Source organism: Acomys minous, assembly GCF_964271855.1.
Source record: "Acomys minous genome assembly, chromosome: 1".
NCBI classification, from domain to species: domain Eukaryota; kingdom Metazoa; phylum Chordata; class Mammalia; order Rodentia; family Muridae; genus Acomys; species Acomys minous.
This window is the reverse complement of record NC_140483.1, coordinates 95489233-95505275: the sequence shown is the minus strand read 5'-3', so window position 1 is coordinate 95505275 and position 16043 is coordinate 95489233. Positions and strand designations below refer to the sequence as shown.

Below are 16043 nucleotides of genomic sequence, written 5' to 3'. Positions count from 1 at the left end.
CAGTGAGTTTCAGGCTAACTTAGACAAGAGTCTCTGTCTCAAAAACAAAAAATTCTAAAAGGAAATTTAAATGTTCCCTGAATCTGCAGGTTCTGAGGAAATACTGGAAAAATGACACACTGTCAGCACCAGCCATCAATATGCTTGTCACAAAAGAAAACAATTAATAATCTGATTCCCCTGACAGCAACGGCAAATGTTCAACCCCGAGTAAGAAATTCGTTTGACTTTATATAAATCTCTGGAATGAGGAATGTACACCTTATGACCTTTTACAGCATGTGAATGAGAGGATAAAGGAAAAACATTGTTATTTCCAAGTTAAAATTAAATGATCACCGTACGTGACACTGTCTGCCTATCAAGTTACACAGAGAAATGTCGTCACCTAAGCTGTGGTGATGAGGAATGCCCAGAACCCTGTCACTTGGGGGCCAAGGCAGGAGGACAATTTAGAAGCCAACCTGAACTACCTGACATGATCAGATAGAGGGAGAGAGGGAGGGAGACAGAGAAGAGGGGGAAAGAAAGAAGAAACGGAGGTAAAAGGAAAGAAAACAGGAACCTTTACTAATAAAGAAGCTGACAACCACTACTAATGTAATTTTGTTCACTTGCTTACTTTTTCATATCACTAACCCTGAAACTCAGAAGACAGAAAGTTATTTCCCTCTGTCACACACACCACACACAGCTCAGATGAGACTGTTTATTTTTGAGGCAGTCTAACTATGTAGCTTTGGCTGCTTGTAGTCACTCTGTAGACCAGGCTGGCCTCAAACACATACACAGCTGAGGATGACCCTGAAACCCTGATCCTGCTGCCTCCACTTCAGTGCTGGGTGACAGATGTGTGACCATGCCAAGTTTCCGGGATGATGGGGTCAAAGCCAGAGCTTCATGTCTGCTAGGCAGCCAACTAAGGCACATTCCCAGACCTTAAACAATTATCTTATCTTACAAAAAGTTGGATTGAAGTTAATTTGCAAAAAGAAACATCTTTAAGCGCTCTGCTGAGCACTAAACTGGTCTACCTTTACCACAAACTGTACATTTTTAGCTGAATGTGACAATATTAGAATCTTGATTTTGTAAGTTAAAAACATGTCTTTGAAGACTAAGCTTATCAGGTCTGATTTTAGTCTGTTTAAGTGTAATAATTAGCCAGACACTACTTCCATAATCTATCACTGTCCACATGCTCTGTATTTAAAAAACAAAAAAACTAGGTCTTGGGGCTGGAGAGATGGCTCAGAGGTTAAGAGCACTGACTGCTCCTCCAGAGGTCCTGAGTTCAATTCCCAGAAACCACATGGTTGCTCACGACCATCTATGATGTGATCTGATGCCCTCTTCTGGCCTGCTGGTGTACATGCAGGCAGAGCACTGTGTACATAAAAATAAATAAATAACCAAGCCTCATTATTAAAGGCTGTGCACATCAGCATATCTGGCTGAAGACAGAAAGCCAACAAACGAGGTCAGCACAGTATGCTGATTCATGCTGGGGAGCATTTTAGTGGCCGCACAAGCTCTTTGTTTATCACTTTATTCTTTCAATTCATGCAGAATACTGACTGTTCAGATCTTTCCTAAGCATCATTTTGGAAAAGACCAATATGCTATGGAAACAAAGAAGACAAGGCATTCTTCTAACACCAGGTGCTGGGTTATGGCCATGCTTCAGGCTTTTGGCTTTGTTTTGTACCATTGTTTCCTAGGTTTTCTGTATTGAGTGTATATCTCTACATGTATCAATCATTTCACCCATGTATAAAAACTAAAAAGAAACACAGTGATATCTAAGTAACCAAATATTTTCACTTCAGAGCAAGAAAAACGAATGAAGAAGAACCCAGTGACTTCTGGTCCAGTAAAAACACCCACAGGCTCAGGGGTGAGATGTAACAGGTATTTATGAACTCCACAGGGCATAGCCCATGAAGAGCTCACCTATGAGCTGCCCACACTCATGAACTGCTACAGACAGGAACTAGGAACATATTCCACTGAACTCTGTCTCCAGCTTTTGCTTGATTTTGAGGTAAGGTCTCTCTGGCTAGTTTGTGCTAGTACTCCATGCTAGCTCAAATGCTCTGATTCCAAAGTGATGAAATTAGTTAAGAGGTGAAAACCTCCACGCCCTATCAGAATACCATTTTTATTTTAAAATCTGTATGTCTGTGTGTGTGTGTGTGTATATGTATGTGTGTGTGTGTGTGCCACACGTGTACAGATGCACACAGAGCCCTGAAGAGTGTGTCGCATCCCCTGAAGTTTGAGTTCCTGGGAGATCCAAGAGCCACCTGCTTGGATACTGGGAACTGGACCTGGGTCCTCTGGAAGAGCAACAAATGCTCTCTCTCCTATTTTTGTTGTTTTTTTAAGATTTGTTTATTTATTATTATGTATATAGTGCTCTGTCTGCATGTACACCTGAACTCAGGACCTCTGGAGGAGCAGTCAAGTGCTTTTAATCTCTGAGCCATCTCTCCAGCCCGTAACATATGCTCTTAAACCACAGAGGCATCTCTCTAGCCCCCAGGTGCCTAGTGAAATACCCAAACAACACTTTACAAAACTCAAGTAAACTGGGCCCGGTGGTGCACACCTGTAATCCCAGCACTCAGTTTGGCAGAGGCAGGTGGATTGCTGTGAGTTCAAAACCAACCTGGTCTACAAAGTGAATCCAGGACAGCCAAAGCTACACAGAGAAACTCTGTCTCAAAAAATAAATAAGTAAAATAAAAATTTAAAAACCTGAGTAAACTCTACTGAACAAAGAAAAGGAAATAAATTTCCCCCAAACAGAAGTATCACAGAAGTTAGCATGTACATAAAGCTGTGGTCTGAGTTTATCAGGAGGTGGAGGCAACATGATCAAGTTCAGAGGCAGTCTTGTAAACTTAGCAAGACTAAAGAAGTAGCAGAGTCAAGACTTCAGGAATAAAAAGTGCTTCTACAGGAATGTGTCCTTTGCTTTCCTTTTTTTCTTAGGAAGGGGTCAGGAGGATCCCTAGAATTTAATCCAAGGCCTTGCACATGCTAGGCAAGCACCCCACCTGGACCTATACCTAAAATTTTAACTAGTCTCTTGAAGCCCAGGGTCAGAGTTAGGGAGATGGCACATGGGTAAATAGCTATGCAATCCCATCCAATCAAAGCCCAGGCTCAGACACACTGGACCAGGAGAGGCAGCAACCCCACCAAACTTTGGAACACTGCCAACAGCCCTACCCAGAGGGACTGCAGCCAAGTGACACCACCCAATCACAGGGCACAACATCCAGTTCACATGATTGCAGAGCCCAGTTTACAGCCAGCTCAACCATGACACTCAACCTGCACCCAGTCTACCCAAACATTACAGAGCCCGCTCACAGTCCTCCCGAATCACAAAACTCAGCCAGTAGCATCTCCTAACCTTGAAGCCCAGGCAAGGGACCACCAAAAGCGCTACTTGGTCTCAAAGTACACACAGCGTTTCCACCAAATCTCAGGCAGCAAGCTGTAAAAAATAAATACATGTAGAAACCCCTCTAGAAGACTTCAGTGCCATCCCCAGAACCCATGGTCAACGAAGGAATCGCCCCTCAGAAGCTGTTCTCTAACTTCCAAGCCTACACCATGGCACAAGCACACCCATACACAATAGTTAAATAATACAATAGGTGGGTGGTTTAACATCAAGTGCCCCTCCCCAAAACCAGGCTCATGATGTAGCTCTGACTGTCCTGGAACTCCCAGAGATCCACCTGCCTCTGCCTCCCAAGGGCTGGGATTAAAGGCGTGCACCACTATGCCCAGTATAAATCTTTATAAACTCACAAACAAAAATAAGAGCCAGGTAATGGTGCCACATGCCTTTAAAACCAGTACTCAGGAGGAAAAGCAGGCTACCTATGATTTTAGAAGACAGTCTGGTCTACACAGTGAAACCCTGTCTCCAGTAGGAGGTTCGCAGGGTGGCTCACTCCATGGGTACTAGGCACATACATAGATACATGCAGGCAAAATACTCGTGCACATAAAATAAAATAATAAATCTTTAAAAATATGTATATGGCCAAGCAATGGTGGCGCACACCTTTAATCCCAGCACTTAGGAGGCAGAGGCAGGGGAATCTCTCTGAGTTCAAGGCCAGCCTGGTCTACAGAGTGAGTTCCAGGACAGCCAGAGCTACACAAAGAAACCCTGTCTCGAAAAACAAAGCAAAACAAACAACAATATATATTTATGATAAAGGGGCTGAAACAATGGCTCAGCAGTTAAACAGCTCTTTATGTTCTCGCAAGAGGACCTGGATTTGGTTCCCAACATCCACACGGTGTCTCACAACCATCTGTAACTCAAGCTCCAAGACATCCAAAACCCTCTTTTGTCCTCCATGGGCACTGCACCCACGTGGTACATGGACATACAAGCAGCCAAACACTTGTACAAAAATAATTTAAAAATAAAGTAAATCTTAAAAAAAAAAATCTGGGCCAAGCATGATAGCACACACCTTTAGTCCCAGAACTTAGGAGACAAAGGCAGGCAGATCTCTGTGAGTTCTAGGCCAGCCTGGTCTACAGTCTAGGACAGCCAGAGCTACACAGAGAAACTCTATCTCATAACAAAACAAAACAAAACAAAACAAAAAACAAAAAAAACCCACAAACATTCTGAAGGTAAAGAACACAATACCTGAAATAAAGAAGCAGCCTCAACAGAAGACTTCATCAAAGAGAAGAATCAATAAGCAATATATATCATATAAAGTATAAAATATTCAGACAGCCTGGTGGCGGTGGCCCACACCTTTAATCCCAGCACGCAGGAGGCAAAGAAAGGCAGATTTCTCTGAGTTTGAGGCCAGCCTGGTCTACAGAGTGAGTTGCAGGACAGCCATGGCTACAAAGAGAAACCCTGTCTGGGGGATATATAAATATATATACATTTACATAGCACTTTAAAGACTGAGGCAGGAGAGCTGTTCAAGATCAGCCTGCAGCCAGAGCTACACAGAGAAACCCTGTCTCAAAAAAAAAAAAAAAAAAAAAAAAAAAGAAATCAGCCTACACTACATACATATCAAGTAACAAGCCAGCCAGGGTACATACATATAAACAAGAACAGGTCTCAAAAATAATTAAGGTTAGGGTAATTAAGATGCTGTTGCCCCACAAAGACAGGCAAAGCCATGTAGGTGGCGAGTGTATCCCAGCAGGATGTTAAGGAGAGGATGAGGTCAGGCCAGCAAAGTAGCAACAAAGAGTTAAGGATAGATGAACACTCAGATTAGCATTCAGATAACCAGCCATTTAGCTGCTCTGTGCTATTTACCTAGCCCTTCTGCTTGCTTGCTTTCCTTCCTTAGAATTTACTTTTTATTGGTTTTAATTTTGTGTATTTGAGCTTATGTGTGCATGTTGGATTCTGTGGAGCTGAAGTTATAGACAGCTGTGAACAGCCCAGTGTGGGTGCTGAGGACTGAACTTGGGGCCTCTGAAGGAGCAGTGCTCGCCCACTGCTGTGCCATCTCTCCAGCCCCTGCTTTCACTTTCTTTTGAGACAGACTCACTACACTGACTGGCAGGGAACTTGCTGTGTAGAATTTGCAGTAATTCTCCTGACTCTCCCTCCATGTGCTGCGGGCTTGTGTCAGCTCACCCAGTGTGCTGGTTAGTTTTTAGTCACTTGGGAAGAGAGCCCCACACAGGAGGAGTTAGCTCCATCAGACAGATGGGCCTGCTGGCACATCTATTGGTAATTTTCTTGATGGCTATTGGTGTGGTATGGCCTAAAGGACAGTACCACTTGGGTTATATAAGAAAGCAGGCTGAAGTAGACATTGTGAGTAAGGCAGTAAGCAACATTCCTCCTCCGTGCTCTGTTTCGGTTCCTGCCTCAAGTTGCTGCCCTGGCTTCCCTCCATTATGCACTGTGACTTGGGAGTTGTAAGATTGAAATAAACTCTTTCCTCCCAAATTGCTTTTGGTCAGTTTTATCACAGCACAGATAACTGGAACACCCAGCTTTAACCATTTTCTTGGTTGGCTTTTTTCCTGCTATAATCTGAGGCTGGGTGATACATAAAAGCTGGACATGGAAATGAACATTGCAGTCCTAGCCCCTAGGATTGCTAAGAGAAGCATTTGAGCTCATGGGTTCAACATAAGCAACACAACGAAACACTTTTTTTTTTTTAAAGGAAGGTAAAATTCAGCTCAAATTGATGCTGAAAGGTCCCAACAGTATACTACCCTTCTGGAGGCCCTCACTGTCAGAGGCTCATGAAACTTCAAAAGAGATTCAGAAAGTCACAAGATTCACAAGGCACAAGGCCTCTCACAAGCTTATATAAGCAGTTACAACTACTAGGCGGAAGAGACTCTGGGTCCCTGCAAAGTACCAGGGAGGTGCTTTCTGAGTTGTCACTCAAACTGGGAAGGACTACAGCTGCCTTTTAAGCTGTAAGCAACTTTTTAAAAACAAAACAAAAACAAAAAACTTAGGTGCAGCAGTACTGGAGCACACCTTTAATCCCACCCAGCACTATGCAGACAGAGGCAGGCAAATCTCTGGGTTCCAGGAGAGGCAAGGGCTACACAGAGAAACCCCGTCTCAAACAGCAAAAACCAACAAGCCCTCACTGGTTCAACTAACTTAGCTGTGGGTCGCAGATTTGGGTGGAGGTATTTCTAGTTCATGCCTTTCCCCAAAACAGTAACAAACAAGGATCCTGCCAAGACCAAGCATTCAACTCAACAGAAGAACAAGTCCTAGTTTCAAAGTAACTAGGATGGTTAATCTTCACAGCACCCGGGGAGAAGCACACAGGGTGTGTCTATAAAGACCCAACCTAAAGTTGGGCAGAAAGCCTAATTAAGCATCAATCCCCCTCAGCTTTCCCTGTCAAGCTGTAAACTGTTCAACCATAAGTTCTACACCTGATAGACAAAATCCCTAAGAACATCCTTCCTGCTGTTTATGCCAGGTGACTGTCACAGCGATGAGACGCTAACTAGTACAATAATAATAATCCCTAGTCTTTTGGGGGGGAAAACGGATTGGTTATTTCTTGGGAATGTTGTGGGGAGAGGGATTGTTTCTGAGCCAGGATCATACGCTCAGGCCTCAGCCTACTGAGCACAGGATTACAGAAAGACTGGGGATGAGGTGGGGTAGCACTTGTATGTGTGCATGGGAGGATGCATGTGCCTGTGAAGACCAGAGACCAACCTCCACTAGCACTCCTTAGGTGACATCCTCCTTGCTTTTTGAGCCAAAGTCTCTAATTAGGCCTCTGGGTTCACCAATTAGAAGGAAGAAGCAGCAACTGCTGGTATCTGCCTGTCCTCACCGTTATAGGGGTCTCAGGCTTCCACGATTACGAGTGTGCACCACCCAGTGCAAACCACCATGCCAACCTTTTCCCAAGACACTGGGCATTTAAACTAAGTCCGCAGGACTGCACAGCAAGTACCTGCCAAATGAGCAGCCAATAAGAGCACCTGTTGCTCTTGTAAAGTACCTGGGTTCAGTTCCCAGCACCCACATGGTGGCTCACAAACTTCTGTAATTCCATTTGCAGAGAATCCAAGCTGTCTCAAGTAGACGGGCTAGCAGTTTACACTGAACAATTCACTTTCAATCTCTTTTTTTCGAGACAAGGTCTCTTTGTGTATTCTTGACTGCCCTGGACTGGCTTTGTAGACCAGGCTGGCCTCGAACTCACAGTGATCCACCTGCCTCTGCCTCCCAAGTGCTGGGGTTAAAGGCGTGTGCCACCACCGCCCGGTGCAATTCACTTTCAATGTTGTCAAATACTGCCCATAAAGAAAATCTGATTGTCAACTCACATTAACATTTAAATGTACATGTCATTCATAACTTTATTGGTATCTCAGTCTTGGATAATGTGTGTAAGGCATAATTAAGCTGTTTTTTAAACTGTCTGGTTTTCGTTAGGAGTGCAGCTCAATCTGCAGGGTGCTTACACAGCCAAGTGCAAAGACCTCAACTCCAACCCATCTCCTCATAAAACCAGGCAAGGCAGCACACACCTGCAATCGCAGGACTCAGGTGAATGCAAGAAGATCAGAGAGTCAAGGTCATTCTCTACAATGCAGAGTACCCAAGCTAGCATGGTATACATACGATCTTGTATTAAAAACAAACGGCCGAGTGTGATGACGCACGCCTGGAATCCCAGCACTTAGGAGGCAGAGGCAGGTGGATAGCTGTGAGTTCGAGGCCAGACTAGTCTACAAAGGTAGTCCAGGACAACCAAGGCTACACAGAGAAACCTTGTCTCGGAAAAAAAAAAAGTTTAAAATAGCATGCCTGACAACAAAGAATTTACTAAATTTAACTTTTTAAAAGGTTATAAAAGACTGAAAAGCTAGTTCATTAAAATGAGTTTTTACAAGATGTGATGGCATACACCTGTAGTCCCAGCACTTGGGAGGCAGAGAAAAGTACAATGACTAAAGCCCAGGCCAGCCAAAGCTATGTAGTCACACCCCATCTTGATGGCTCAGCGGCTGTCACCAAGCCTGATGACCAGAAGTCATCCCAGGATCCTCATGGAAGACAACTGACTCCCATGACTTGCCCGCTGACCTCCAAATGTGTGTTTGTTGTGTAATTTTTAAGAAATCAACAACACAAAAAAAGATAATAGTCTCACCAGAAGGCATAAACAGATGAAAAAATGATAAACTCATAGAACACAGGAGGATGTTCATAAGCCATAAGTTAAAAAGTAATTAAGCTGAATGTAGTGGTTTACAGCTGTGATCCCAGTGCCTGCGAAGTGGAGGCAGACAGATCAAGAGTTAAAGGCCAGCCTGGGCTACATCAAGACCCAGTCTCAAAAGATAACCAGAATAAAGAAATCTTACTCAACAAGGAAGATAAACAATCCAAAACAACAACAAGAAATAAAAAATACAAACCTCAGGCTGGAGAGATGGCTCAGAGATTAAGAGCACTTACTGCTCCTCAAAAACCTCCCAAAAGCCAGGCGTGGTGGCGCACGCCTTTAATCCCAGCACTCAGGAGGCAGAGGCACAGCGGATCGCTGTGAGTTCGAGACCAGCCTGGTCTACAAAGCGAGTACAGGACAGCCAAGGCTAACACAGAGAGACCCTGTCTCGAAAAAACAAACAAACAAAAAAAACCTCCCAAAAGCACACGCTGCCAACAAATACATGAAAACAAAGCTCAACTCTAAGAAATGCCAACTTAAAAATTATACAACAGATAGCATTTTAAACTCTCCAAAGTAGAAACTAGAAATCTCACAATATCAAGTGCTGAAGAGGAAAATGAAGCAACCAAAACACACACTGGTAGCCTCTTGACTCAGCCATCACAAGATTTTACCATGAGCCAGTGCAGTGACTCAAACACTGGAAGTGACTGATAATGAGCAAAGCCCAATGACACAGCCCTGTGACCCAGAGCAGAGGCAGGACAGCTGGAAGTCTGAGCAGAGCCTGGTCTACACAGGGAGCCCAGGACAGCCAAGGGCTACACAGAAACTGGTAATAACCAGTATAGTTCCAAGAATACATGCAAATTATTCCCAAATACCAATTCTGGCCCTTGGATACAATTTAACAAAACAAGACAAGCAAGAAAACTTATCCCGTGTATCCTGTTTTGGTTTGAGGTGTGGTACAAAAATCAGGTGTTTGTTTCCTCCTAGCATACTGATGGCATCATACTTGACTAGAATTCTAAGAAAACAATTTTCATTCATTACTCTATTTCAATATGAACAAATAGTTTTACATGACATGACTTTAAAACTAGTGCTTAAACTTTATGGAAAGTGAAACAGTCCTGTGACTACCTAAGAGGGACAAAATGGATTCACACACAGAAATAGCACCACACTGAACAGATTCAAATTCAGACTCAAGTTCTCCACTTAAAACTGTAATCTGAGCTGGGCGTGGTGGTGCACGCCTAATCCCAGCACTTGGGAGGCAGAGGTAGATAGATCGCTGTGAGTTCGAGGCCAGCCTGGTCTACAGAGCAAGTCCAGGACAGGCAGGACTGTACAGAGAAACCCTGCCTCAAGAAACCACCCCCCCCCCAAAAAAAACCTGTAATCTGAGCGAGTGTGACATCACACACCTTTAATCCCAGCACTTGAGAGGCAGAGGCAGGCTGATCTCTGAGTTCCAGGCCAGCCTGGTCTACAAAGCGAGTTCCAAAACAGCCAGGGCTACACAGAGAAATGCTATCTTGGGTTAAAAAAAAAAAAGTTCAAGGCCAGTCTTGAATACCTAGTCTCACAAATAATTTAATTTAATTTAATTTAAAAATATAAGTAAAATAAAATCTATTATATGTGGGCTGGAGAGATGGCTCAGTGGTTAAGAGCATGGTCTGCTCTTCCAAAGGTCCTGAGTTCAATTCCCAGCAACCACATGGTGGCTCACAGCCATCTATAATGTGATCTGGTGCCCTCTTCTGGCCTGCAGGTAGACATGCAGGCAGAATACTGTATACATAATAAATAAATAAATAAATAAATGTTTTTTAAAAATCTATTATATGTTTTAAACAAGCATTTGGAGCCAGACAGTGGTAAGCAGATCTCTGAGTTCAAGGACAGCCTGGTCTACACACAGCACAAGTTCCAGGACAGCCAGGAGCTACACAGAGAAACCCTGTTTTGAAAAGCAAAAGGATACAAAGGAAAGAAAGCATTTGGTAGAGAAATAGAAAAATACGTTTCTTAAAACTACTAGGGCAGCCTTGGACTAATGGCAATTGAAACACTAGCTGCTCTAGGGCTGGAGAGATGGCTCCGCAGTTTAAGAGCACTGGCTGCTGGCGCTTCCCAAGGACCTGGGTTCAATTCCCAGCACCCACATGGCAGCTCACACTGTGTATCTGTAGCTCCAATGCCAGGGAGTCTCGCACCTTCACATACATTCAGGTAATCCACCAAAGCACATAAAATAAAATAAATAAATAAATATTCAATAACAAAGCAAGCAAACAACATTGTAGTGCCCACGCTACTAGTCTAGGCTACAGCGAGGGTCTGCGGTTTGAAAAGTCGACACAACAATGGGTCATTCGTGCTAAGAGAATGCCATTTATTGGGAGTAACAGAGCTGCTTATATAGGACCAGCACTGGAGAAACACCAAACAGCACTGTGGAAAGTCTCCAAGAAGAAGCAAACCAAGGGCCAAATGATGAGACTTAAAACAAGTAAGTGAAGGCAACCAATGGAGCACAATGTTTCAACCTTAGACAAAAACAAGTAATGGTCAGTACCAGCACAGCAGCAGTTCCCATACAAAATACCGACTGCCTTTCCAGGAGACCCAGGCTCGATTCCCTGCACCCCTGTGGAAAGGAACAACTGTCTGTTCCAGAAGATCTGATGCCCTTTTCCAGCTTCTCCAGGCACCAGTCAAGCCCATGGTGCATGCACAGAACTACATACAGGCAAAATACCCATAAATACATACAAAAAAAGGTCAAAATAAGTCTTTAAGAAAAGAAAGACTATCAAACTCCAGTCCCAAGAGATCCAACCCTTCCGACTTCTGAAGGCACTGCTTCATGTGTGCATGTCTCTCGGACGGACGAAAACACACACACACACACACACACACACACACACACACACAACTTCTGACTTCTGAAGGCACTGCTTCATGTGTGCATGTCCCTCAAACGGACGAAAACACACACACACACACACACACACACACACACACACCCCTACATATAATTTTAAAAGAGAAAAGAAAAAGAAAAAGAAAAGCCTACCATGAGCGCTACCAACAGCTCAGCAGGTATAGGCACTTGCTGCCAAGCCAAGCACAATCCCCCAAAACCTTGAAGGAAAGAGCAAACTCCTGCAAGCTGCCCGCTGATCTCCACACACACACCCAGTTCATACTAAATAAGCAAATAAATAAATGTAATAAACATTTAAAGAAATGCTATCTAAAGAAAACCACCTAAGCTGGGCAGTGGTGGCGAGCACCTTTAATCCCAGCACTTGAGAGGCAGAGGCAGGTGAATCTCTGTGAGTTCGAGGTCAGCCTGGTCTACAGAGCAAGTTCCAGGACAACCACAGCTGTTACACAGAGAAACCTTGTCTCAAAAAATAAAAAGAAATCCACCTGATTAATGATAAACAAATGATTGTTTTCTTCTGAAACAATCTGAAGGAAAAAAGTTTGTCTTAAAGGGAACTGCATTTAAGACAGGGCCTCTCAAGAGGCAGAGGCAGGAGGATCACTGGGAGTTTGGGGCCAGCCTAGTCTACAAATCAAGGCCAAGACAGCTAAGGCTACAGGCTCAGGCTGGAGACATGGCTCAGCAGTTAAGAGCACTGACTGCTCTTCCAGAGGTCCTGAGTTCAATTCCCAGCCACTACATGGTGGCTCACAACCATCTACAATGGATCTGATGCCCTCTTCTGGTCTGTAGGTGTACATGCAGACAGAGCACTGTATTCATAATAATAAATAAATCTTAAAAAAAAAAAAAAAAAAAAAAAAAAAAACAGTCTCTCACTGAACCAGGGCTCAAGGATTTGGCTGGATTATCTGAGCCCTAGATACCCTCCTGTCTGCACTCCCTAGTGCTGAGATTCTAAGGGCACACCACCGCAACACCTAGCTTTTTTTTTTTTTTTTTTTTTTGGAGTCTTTGTAGACCAAGATTAAAGGTGTGTGCCAGCTGCAAGCCTGGCTTTTTAACATGGGCATCCAAAGTTCAGGTTCTCATGCTTGAGAGGTTAGTATCTCACAGCCTGAGCCTTCTGGCAGGCTGCACTTAAAACCCACTACTGAGCGGTGATGGTGCCCACCCACCTTTAAGCCCAGCTCTCAGGAGGCAAAGGCATCTCATTGTTCCATGCCAACCTGGTCTACAGATCGAGTTCCAGGATAGCCAGTCCTACAGAGAGGAACTTAATATATTCAATAATATAATGGGGAAAATTTCAGTGTCTGTGCACAGAAACAATAATTTGGGGGGGGGGGTGAGACAGGGTTTCTCTGTAACAGCTCTGGCTGTCCTGGTTATAATATATTAATAATGTTGAAAATATTCAAAACTTTTTATCACCAATTAAATTTCAGGAACCCTCAGCTCTCTTGGACAGTAGGGGAGATAAAGCCTCTCTATGTAGTCCAAATGGGTCCTGTGCTTACACTTCTGCTTCAGCCTCAGAGGTGCTGAGACTACAGCAATGTGATGCCACTCCTGACAGACTTTAGACACCAGTGGGAAGAGGAGCACAGCCTACAACTCGCCTCTGACCCTGGGGCCCACATGGTGGAGGGCAGAACCAACTCCAGCAGGCTGTTTCGACCTTCACACACGAGCCCTCTCAGTTTAAAAATTAAAAGTAGGTTAAACACACACGAAGTGACATCTGTCAGAAAAGTGTGCACTGATAGTCACTGATGACACCTAAGTAATGTATCTCATTAGGGCACTGCTAATGTCTTCTCAAAATCAAAATGAAAAGTAAAACCAGCCAGCTGTGGCAGAGACAAGAGGATCTAAGTGTGCAGCCAGTCTGGTCAGCGAGGACTACACACACTGGGATGCTGTCTCAAAAAAAAAAAAGGTTGAAGGGTGCTGGACAGATAGCTCAGGGGTTAATAGCCCTATCTCTTCTTCCAAGGTCCCAAGTTCAAGTCCCAGCACCCACACAGTAGCTTACACTGTGCAACTCCAGTTCTAAGACACCCTCTTCTATCCACAGACATACATGCATGCAAGACACTCTCACACATACAAATAAATAAAATGAAAGAAAGAAACAAAGACACATAAAATGAGCTGGGCGAGGTAGCAGGCGGGCTGTGATCCCAACACCGGGAAGCAAAGGCAGGAGGATCGCGCTCAGTTCAGGGCAGCCAAGGCCACAAAGAGAAACCCTGTCTCTCAGGACACACACACACAAATTGCCATGGTGAAGTAAGAGTATTTCTTTTTAAGTATTAAAAAGTTTAAAAAGTAAAACTTCAGGAAGTTTTATATTCACAATCTTTAGCACTTTAATACTGGAAATTAATACTTTTTTCACTGTGAGGCAAGCAGGTTAGTTATCTGCTATGAAGCTGGGGCACGCCTTTAATCCCAGCACTGAGGAAGGAGGGAGGCAGAACTCTGAGTTTGAGGCCAGCCTGGTCTGCAGACCGAGTCCCAGGATAGCTATTAATCAGTGAAAACGAAATGGCTTGTTTTATCATCTAATCTGAAAAAAAAAAAACAGAAACGCCCACCATATTTATTCAAATTCCCAAATACTAACAATTAGAAGAACTGAAAACACACAATAAAACCAGAACAGGAATATGCAACACACGATCAATTAGGGTTTTTTGAGCACTCTATGATGTCGACAAAGTATCAAAAGTCTTACTCCAGTTCAACACACACACACACACACACAAAATGTTTAAATAATCATATTTATAACTCTCAAGTCTGAAAGCAATTACACAAAGGTCAGGGATCGCTGGTAAAGAACCAATCGCTCGGCTCCTAAAGAAAAACTTGGGGTTGTTTCTGAGACCTAGCTACATAGTCCAGGTAATCTCCACCCAGAAGACAAACCAAAAATAAAAAGATAAAAGGGAAAACCTAGAGGAGCTATAGCCAGAGAAGAGTAGACAACGCCAAAGCTATCCCCCAAAAGCCCTCACCCCCTTCATCTCTCCATCTCCCAAATAACTAAACCCTCAAACATGCCAAGCTCGCCCTCAACTCCCCAGCAGCACTCTTACCTTCTGTACTAAGCCTGGGTTCCTCTCCTCCTCCGAGCCCCCACTTCAGCCGGAGCGACCGGCGGCCCAGCCGGCCGGCCACAGGAGACTCAGTCCCCTTAATCCGAGCTCATCCGCCCGCAGCCCGTCCGCCCTCCGCCCCTTCAACTCGGGTCCCGTCACTCTGACCCTTCGCCCAGAATCCGCCCCAGGTCGTTGGCCGCCGCCTGGCTGTCTCCATCCCGCCCCATTACTCCAGGCCTTCATCCCTGCGGCCTCCCCCACCGCACCCCACCCACCCCAGGCGCCCGGTCCCCAGCTTCCCTCCTCCCCGGTCGCCCCGTCCCGGCCCCTTCCCCCAACTCCGCCCCTCGCTCCCCCTCCCCCCGAGACAGGCCCCCTCACCTGAATGCCGCGGTCGTCCCGGACGCTGAAAGCTGCTGGCGCCGCCCGGCCTCCCGGGCTCGGTCTCCGCTGGGCTCCCCGATGCCCCTAGGGAGAGCGAACACCACCTCTTCCAACTCTACCCGCCCCGGGCCGGACTGTCACCGTAGCTGCCGCCAGTACCACAGCCGCCATGTTGAAGGCCTACTTCCCACCTCCTTTCCCTTCGGCGCTCCGCCCCCTTTTGGCGTCTGACGTAACGGCGTTGCGCCCCACCCGCCCGGACCAATGGGAGGAGCCGACAGTGACGTAACCAAGTCGCTCTTCTAGCGCTTGAAGGGTTTCTTGCAACCTGGAGCTTCGGAACCTGAAATCACAGCAGAGCCTACCAAAAGCGAAAGAAGACCCTGAGGGTAAGACTCAGGGTTAGAGACACGTAGAGACTTGAGTCGCGAGGGCGCACTCAAAGCCTTGGCCGTTAATCCGCTTTGGGAATTAGAAAACCTCTTAAGACGCGAGGACCAGTCTCACCCTAACTAGGTCTCACTTTCTCTGTTTATTTGAGGGGGTTTGTTGTTTTTTCAGACCAGGCTACGTATAATCCTAGACTCACGTTTATAAATAAACCGGTTAAACAGCAACTCCAGTGTCTCTTCAATTTTAACATCCAGTACATTCAAGCCCGAAATGCAATCCAAGCCTTCACTGCTTCTCTGTATTTGTTATCTTCTGGAATAGGCGCGTGGAGAATTTATAATTAATGGAAGAAATAAGATCATAAAGAGTTAACTGTAGTAAAAGTCAGAGTAATGAGGTGTGCAGGTGCTTAGAGATCAAAGCCAGGGCCTCCTAAGCAAGCATCCTTAGCTGGCATCAAGTGCTTTGGAGAAAAGAATTAACCGT

General features: G+C 44.9%; 1 protein-coding gene across 3 annotated transcripts in view; it reads right to left on the bottom strand.

The window, feature by feature from the left end:
• The window catches only part of UBAP1 (ubiquitin associated protein 1), a 35624-nt gene extending 20232 nt beyond the window's left edge, over positions 1–15392 (bottom strand). Inside the window, exon 1 of one of the 3 annotated variants that reach the window (XM_084775658.1) lies at positions 15162–15392. The gene's annotated coding sequence lies outside the window, so the exon portion shown is untranslated. Of the gene's footprint in view, positions 1–14777; positions 15006–15161 lie in introns of those variants that run through there. The other 2 variants (XM_084775660.1, XM_084775659.1) reach the window with 2 other exon arrangements.
• Between the last annotated feature and the right edge of the window lie 651 nt (positions 15393–16043).